Source organism: Protomyctophum parallelum (assembly GCF_964188405.1).
Source record: "Protomyctophum parallelum genome assembly, chromosome: 5".
In the NCBI taxonomy this organism is placed as follows: domain Eukaryota; kingdom Metazoa; phylum Chordata; class Actinopteri; order Myctophiformes; family Myctophidae; genus Protomyctophum; species Protomyctophum parallelum.
In genome coordinates, this window is record NC_139702.1 from 34,023,322 (window position 1) to 34,030,821 (window position 7,500).

At 42.7% G+C, this 7,500-nt stretch overlaps 1 protein-coding gene across 1 annotated transcript in view; it reads left to right on the top strand.

Moving 5' to 3' along the window:
* vegfc (vascular endothelial growth factor c) overlaps positions 1-7,500 on the top strand; it is a 78,603-nt gene that overhangs the window by 67,175 nt on the left and 3,928 nt on the right. The gene's annotated exons all lie outside the window — the stretch shown is intronic.

Consider the following 7,500-nt stretch of genomic DNA (forward strand, 5'->3'; position numbering starts at 1 on the left):
GGAAATAAAATAAAACTTGATCATACCAACTACAGCATGACAAAAAGCATTAAGTATATATCTGCAAGCTTGAAACGTGGCATGAAGGGTCGCATTTTAAGCTTTCATATACTGTGGATCTTATACTTTTGTTATTTTTTCATTTGAATCCTGAAAAGTATCAGTTTTAATTTTGGACTCATGCGGTTCAGACCTGACAGAGACAATCATTTTGCGGGTCCTTGACATGAAGAATGTTTGAGAACCACTGCTTTAGACAACCTTTTGACCTCAACTGACGTATTGGACATACAGTATATTGGACTGATATGACCCAAACTGAGCAGAAATGTCTGATATCAGACTGGATCCGATTAAACTGAATAATATATATATATATATTTTTTTTTAAAGACCATCTTTCATCCTATGCTACTGTGATTCTGAGCTTAAGTCTGAGCAACCTTTCCCTGAGCTCAGGGAAAGGTTGTGTTTTTGCCATTGTACACACACGTGTGTTTTTGTGACCAGTATTTGTTCCCAATGTCAGACACACGCACGCACGCACGCTCGCACAGACACACACACACACACACACACACACACACACACACACACACACACACACACACACACACACACACACACACACACACACACACACACACACACACACACACACACACACACACACACACATATGTACAAAACATATGTACACATACAGACATACTCAGCCTGAGGCATGCACATGTGTGCTGCATGCACGTATGGTATCCGCACACAGTGTTAATAGGCTCATTTGTCTTGTTTGTTAGTGTTTGTGACAAGAGAATGTGTTCACTGAGGATATATGTCTACACAGTAGCTCTGGAACTGTGTGTGTGTGTGTGTGTGTGTGTGTGTGTGTGTGTGTGTGTGTGTGTGTGTGTGTGTGTGTGTGTGTGTGTGTGTGTGTGTGTGTGTGTGTGTGTGTGCGTGTGTGCGTGCGCGTGAGAGAGAGAGTGTGTTTATATGTGCAAGCGCATGTGTTGCTATGGTAACACTCAGCGTAAACAAACGGAAAGGCAAAAGAATGCAAATAGCCCAGAGTGATGAATTCCAACACCACACACATTATGCGCACACACACAAACGCACGCACGCAAGCATGCACGCACGCATGCACGCACGCACGCACGCACGCATGCGCACACACACACACACACACACACACACACACACACACACACACACACACACACACACACACACACACACACACACACACACACACACTGTGGCAGAACTGTAAACAGCCAGTATATCGTCCTATTGCTAACTGTTTTCTGTGTTAGCATCGCATTAGAGTTATGTGGTGTTATGGGTTCTATTAGGCTGACGTGAAAAACATGAACCCCATGGGTTCCCTATTTTGGGCTGAAGCATGGTTAGGATTACCGCATAGCCATACCCATAGCCAGAGCCTGTGTGTGAATTGTCGCTGTTATTGACTCATTCTTGTCAAAATGCTTAAGTCATTCATGTCAATATCAGAGCCACACGAGTCCTACTAAAAACTGAAGGAGTAGCCTAAACATTCACTTTGTAGAAATCATCATAATTCAATTTCAATGCCTTTAAAGTGCATGTTTATCCCTTCTGTTTATTTATACAACTTCAGAGTATGAAAAAAAGAAAGTGCAAAACATCATTGTTATCTCTAAAATCCTGCTGAGATGCAGGTGCCCATGACACACCTGATTCCAACACATTGTCCTAGTTTGGGAATGCTCAGGGTAGAAGACAGGGCTACGCAAATATGATACACACACACACACACACACACACACACACACACACACACACACACACACACACACAGTAAAGGCCGTCGGGATCGGGAGTCGAACCGGCGGCACACTGCCAGACTCGGGCTACCGGCCAAGGTGCCTGGACCGCTGAGCCACGGCCCAGGCAACTGCAGATAAGTTGCTTTCTCAACTTGATTAAGGTGTCAGACAAGCTACAAATCGTAGTTCTTTGTATGCTTGCTGCATGTGTGCAAGCACCAGACCGTGGAGCTGCAGGTAAAAGGTGGACCCACTTCTGAACTAAAAGGAATATGGCACGGCGGCCAAGTTGAGCCAACAGTTCCAAGTACATCCTTGCAGGCAGTGACAGTAGTAGGCCTAGTGTTGCTTGCCTGCCTACCTGTTAATGTTTTGGGCAGCTGCTGCTGCTGATTTTACCAGCGTCAGCGTGATACTTTTACAATTAATTAATTATACTCACCTAATGCTGGCTACCGCCGCAGTATAGCTCGATAGGATCCACCATGTTTAACGTATATTCCAAAGTGTGTAGCCTATACACATTGTTTAAGTCAAATGTGCGCAGCATCATGGCTTTCATATGGTAATATAAACTTTGGCTAAAAGCAATCCACCACCACCATCACTTCTAACCAATGTTTACAGTCTGTCAGTCCCTCCTCCCTCCCGGCAATATTATGATCTGAAAAAACAACTGTTTGTCATGGACGTAGGCTATACAGCCGAAACAGACTTCCTCTTCCAAATAAGAGCTATATACTTGTAATGATTAGTCAACACTATAGTTTTATTTCTTAAGTGAACTTACAGGACGCGTAGATATATTTGTAGCGCCCTGAGAGATAATGCCTTTTCTGGGATATCTGCGTGGTACGCTGTGTGGTCGTCGGCGATCGATCGATCGTCTGACAGCCCCTGGCCCAGTCTCGGGCCCCCTGGAGTCATGGGCCGGGGGGGAACTACATCCCCTTCCCCCACGGTAGTTTCTGCGCCTGTCCACAGCCACAAAACCAAAGGGAGCACCTCTACGATCTGGTACCCCACACATTTAGCACCAATTTAGCACAAAAATCGGACAAATTCTCATTTTACTATGTCATTATGTTGTTACCACAGCCACCAATGCAGATATAGGCCAACAATGTGTGAACACACAGACTATATAAATATCTGTGGACAGTCAAGTCCTGAAGGTTAGATTTGCGAAAAACAAATCAGATTTGTCAGCACAAAGCCTTTTAAAAGAGGACATACATCATTCTGTCAGGTGTTGTGGCCGTGATGTGGTCTGTGGCTTATTGTGGACCTAAATCTCAGATGGACTCAACAGTCCAGACTCCCGACCTTCCCATGGACCATAACAAATAAGGACATTAGTATGCAGGGGCACGCTGCAGCATTGTGGGTTATTGCTATGAATCTACACACCAGCGCGGGTTCAGCAGTTTTGTTCACTGGGGAAGTTACGGTAATGTTATTGTAAATTATTGTAAATTATTCTATTGCTTTAATTTCTGGTGTGACATGAGGTCTTGTTATGCGTTCATCGTTGTTATGATGTTCCCAGTCGGGGGAAACTAAACAATTTCACGAACGGGAATATAAAGTTGATATTTCAAACCGCTAAGGTTTTATTATGGGGGTCTGCTTTGTGTTACGGGTGTTTTCACCCCCAAAACAACGTGGGAGAGTCACAAAAAAATCCTTTGCAGCCTCCAAGAAAAACAAAATCATTACGTCCGCAAATGTTGCAAAAATAAAATAAAATAAATTGTTGTAAAGGGGGAGACACTGTGTGTATGTGTGTGTGTGTGTGTGTGTGTGTGTGTGTGTGTGTGTGTGTGTGTGTGTGTGTGTGTGTGTGTGTGTGTGTGTGTGTGTGTGTGTGTGTGTGTGTGTGTGTGTGTGTGTGTGCACATACATTGCAACAGGTTCAGTTGAGAGTCATTAAACAAAAACAACCTGCATTCATCGAAGCTGATGGTGCTGAATAGGCTAAATAGTAATAACAAGACATGAATGGCATGATAGGCAAGCATGTGCTGAAAATGGCACATTTACAAGCTCACAATGTGTTGCAATGTGACACTGTGAGATGTTAGATCAACTTTTTTTTGCTTTGGTTTTGAGGGCAAAGCTCTCTGCAAGACGGAGATAACATATAGAGGAATCATTTGTTTACAAATACTGAGACTGTGGGCCCTATGGCTATCTTGCCTTATTCCTAAATGTATTAGTAATGTCTTACCATTTTGAAAAACATTTTAAAATAGTGAAAATAGCAGTTCTACATCGACGCGTTGTGAACTTGTAGAATGTAGTTTGTCTATTTGCAATACTTAAAAACATAGGTAGAGCAGGTTGTCCAATGATCCATGGGTCGGCGGTTCGAATCCCGGCTCCTCCTGTCTACATGTCAAAGTGTCCTTGGGCAAGACACTGAACCCCACAATGCCTCCACCAGTGGTTGCCACCATTAGTGTGTGAATGTGGGAAGTGTGGACGCTGGTGTCGACGGTTCGCCGCTTCACCTCCCAATGTATGAATGAATGGACCATTGTAAGAGCTTTGAGTAGGCACGTAGTGCATATAAAAGCTATAAAGCTATACAAATGCAATCCATTATTCATATTATTGTAGATAGGGCTTGCGACATGCGTACATGCAGGTTATGTTGTGAACCGTTCCCAACAGATTCCAAAACCTGTTGTTTTGAGGAGGAGCCCTCAGCGACCTCTGTATGAGCAACCCGATCTCACCCAAACATGGTGAAATAACACGGATTGGAAATAGAGCGCCGAAGTCCTGATGTCACTCGCTCATCCCCTGTTTCACAGTCATTTCTCTATAGAGAATAACATGGGGGCATCTTAAAATCATCTCATATACTGTAAGCATATATATTGTGGTTCAAAAATAAACAAACTCTCTCTGTGAAATTGTCGGGGAGGGGTCTCTGTATCCTTTACGACAGTCAGTCAATCATATTTGATACAGTCCGTTTCTAGTGAAAGTGTAACTAATTCAGCAGCAGTAATATTAGTGTTTTCTCTCAGTCAGTTGATTCTTCATATCCATATGAGTGAAACGGCCAATCCCGAGTTGGTGTTGTCTAGACCTCACTCTCGCAGCAACTAACTAACTAACTAACTAACTAACTAACTAACTAACTAACTAACTAACTAACTAACTAACTAACTAGCTAACTAGCTAACTAACTAACTAACTAATGTAATGTCACTTAAGACTACACTTCAGACCTCCCAAAACAAATTAATTTGACTATTTCTCAGCCTTGGGCCAATTAACCACCTCTTTCCAACTCATTTTGCTAGTCTAAACTGGCTCCGAGTTAATCAATTGTAAATGCAGCCTTGCCCTCAATGCCCTCAGTGCCCGCATACCTGAATGACTACCTAAAAAAAGCAACACGACGCCCACAGACACAATACTAGAGTTTATACTAGGTTTTTTTTTCTGTTTTACCTTATTGAATTTTGTTATTCTTCATGTTATATCTATGAATTGATTGCATAGGGCCTAAATGGCCTTTTGGACTAACTGTACTCAATCAAAGACATTTGGAGACAATAAAGCAATCTACGTTCTGACAAGAGATGTGGGCCAAGTATAGACCCCTGGGGGACCTCAACCAACAAATTATAAGTACAAAACTTCTCCCCAACAACAATGTAACAATGTGTACACATTGGTACACTCTGTGTTATGGGGGTCCTCGATATTGAAATGTTTGAGAACCAGTGCTCTGTCTTATTTGTTTATTCGGGACGGACAGAACATATTCATGAACACAGCACCGAAACACAGATACACAGTCTAGTTTTAATGCTGTGTAAATACGTCTGAGTTAGCATAGGATGATGTTGTGATGTTGTTATGGTGTCTTCAGCCCCCTGGCCCCGGCGAGGGGAAGGGAAAATCAAACACAAGTGGACGTAAACGATTGTGAAGCAGCTCTGAGGCACGTGTAACCACAAAGCGCACAGTACTGGCCTAACCCATTCTGACCTGAGATCAGATTCTGTCTACATCCTGACAGTTTTCTGAAAAAGCTATGTTTCTATGTCAGTCCTTCTTCGATTTTTGGAAAATAGCAGACCTACAAGCTTGTAGATCTGCTATTTTTAATAGCTAAAGCATTACATAATGCTAACACCAAAAGGGGTTCCCGCCAGAATGGGCTAAGAGGACACAGCGTGCTGTTTGTCAGCGGTAAACACTGCGTCTCTGCGCTGTCGTTATCTGAATATTATCTGAATGCGTTCATCCGCCTGTCTGTCTCACATACGCACTCACGCACGCACGCACGCACACACCGACACACCAGCATGCCAGACCCATTCTATCTGTTTCTCTCTCTTAGCCAACCATCAGATTATGTTCCAGTTCTGAAAGCAAACCATGTGTGTTCTCCATCCGTGAAGAGTTCACGTGTGCATGTGTGCATGTGAGCGGGCGTGCGATGTGTGTACGTGTGTGTATGTGTGTGTGTGTGTGTGTGTGTGTGTGTGTGTGTGTGTGTGTGTGTGTGTGTACTTATTTTCATCAGTGATTCACAGCCAGTGTTTTATATATGAAGTTATATGAGCACTCAATAAATGGGATTTCATAAAGTGTGTGTTTTACGATAGAAATCTAGAGCATTGATTTTCTAGATGGTGTGACATACCAATGATACCATACATGCATTTATCCTATGTATCCTCCATTCCTGAGATATTTCCCATGATGTTGACCTTGATTATTGAGGGTTGGACATCAAAAACATTGAATCTGTTCAAAACTCTTATTACAGAGTCAATTGTGAGCGTGAAAAACAACAGCCTGTAACACAACATTATTTGTATCTCGTTACATACTGTACATATTACAGGATTACATGTTACAGGGAGAAGAGACAAGACATATGGATCATTTTAAGTATTTAGGATCAACATTCCAGATCAATAGAGTTCGGAAAAGAGGTGAAGAAACGAGTGCAAGCAGGTTGGAGAGACAGACAGATATGTTGTATGGTTTAGAGACAGACAGATATGTTGTATGGTTTAGAGACAGACAGATATGTTGTATGGTTTAGAGACAGACAGATATGTTGTATGGTTTAGAGACAGACAGATATGTTGTATGGTTTAGAGACAGACAGATATGTTGTATGGTTTAGAGACAGACAGATATGGTTTACAGTCTGAGGAAAAGACAGGCAGCAGAGCTGGAGGTAGCAGAGACAGAAATGTTGAGGTCCCTCTCTGGATAGGATCAGGAACGAGGGATCAGAGGGACAGCGCATGTTAGATGTTTTGGAGATAGATCTGAGACATCTAGAGAGGAGGGATAGTGAGTAATATCGGTAGAAGAATGCTGACATTGGAACTGACAGGCAGGAGGCCTAGGGGTTTTATGGATGTAGTGAAAGAGGACATTAAGTTAGTTGGTGTGAAAGAAGAGTATAGACAGTGGACTGCAGGATGAGATGGAGGCAGATGATTTGCCGTGGCCACTGAGCTGCCACGCTGCAAACTTCTACATCTACCATTTTGGAAGATATATCAAAAATATCCCTGGCACAAAACATTTTCAAATGGGGGTCCATGGCTAAAAAAGTTTGCGAACCTAGAGGGCTGTTTTTGTGCAACTAGGGATGAAGTGCACAGCTCTTTGAAAAATACATCTCTCTCTGTCTCTGTCT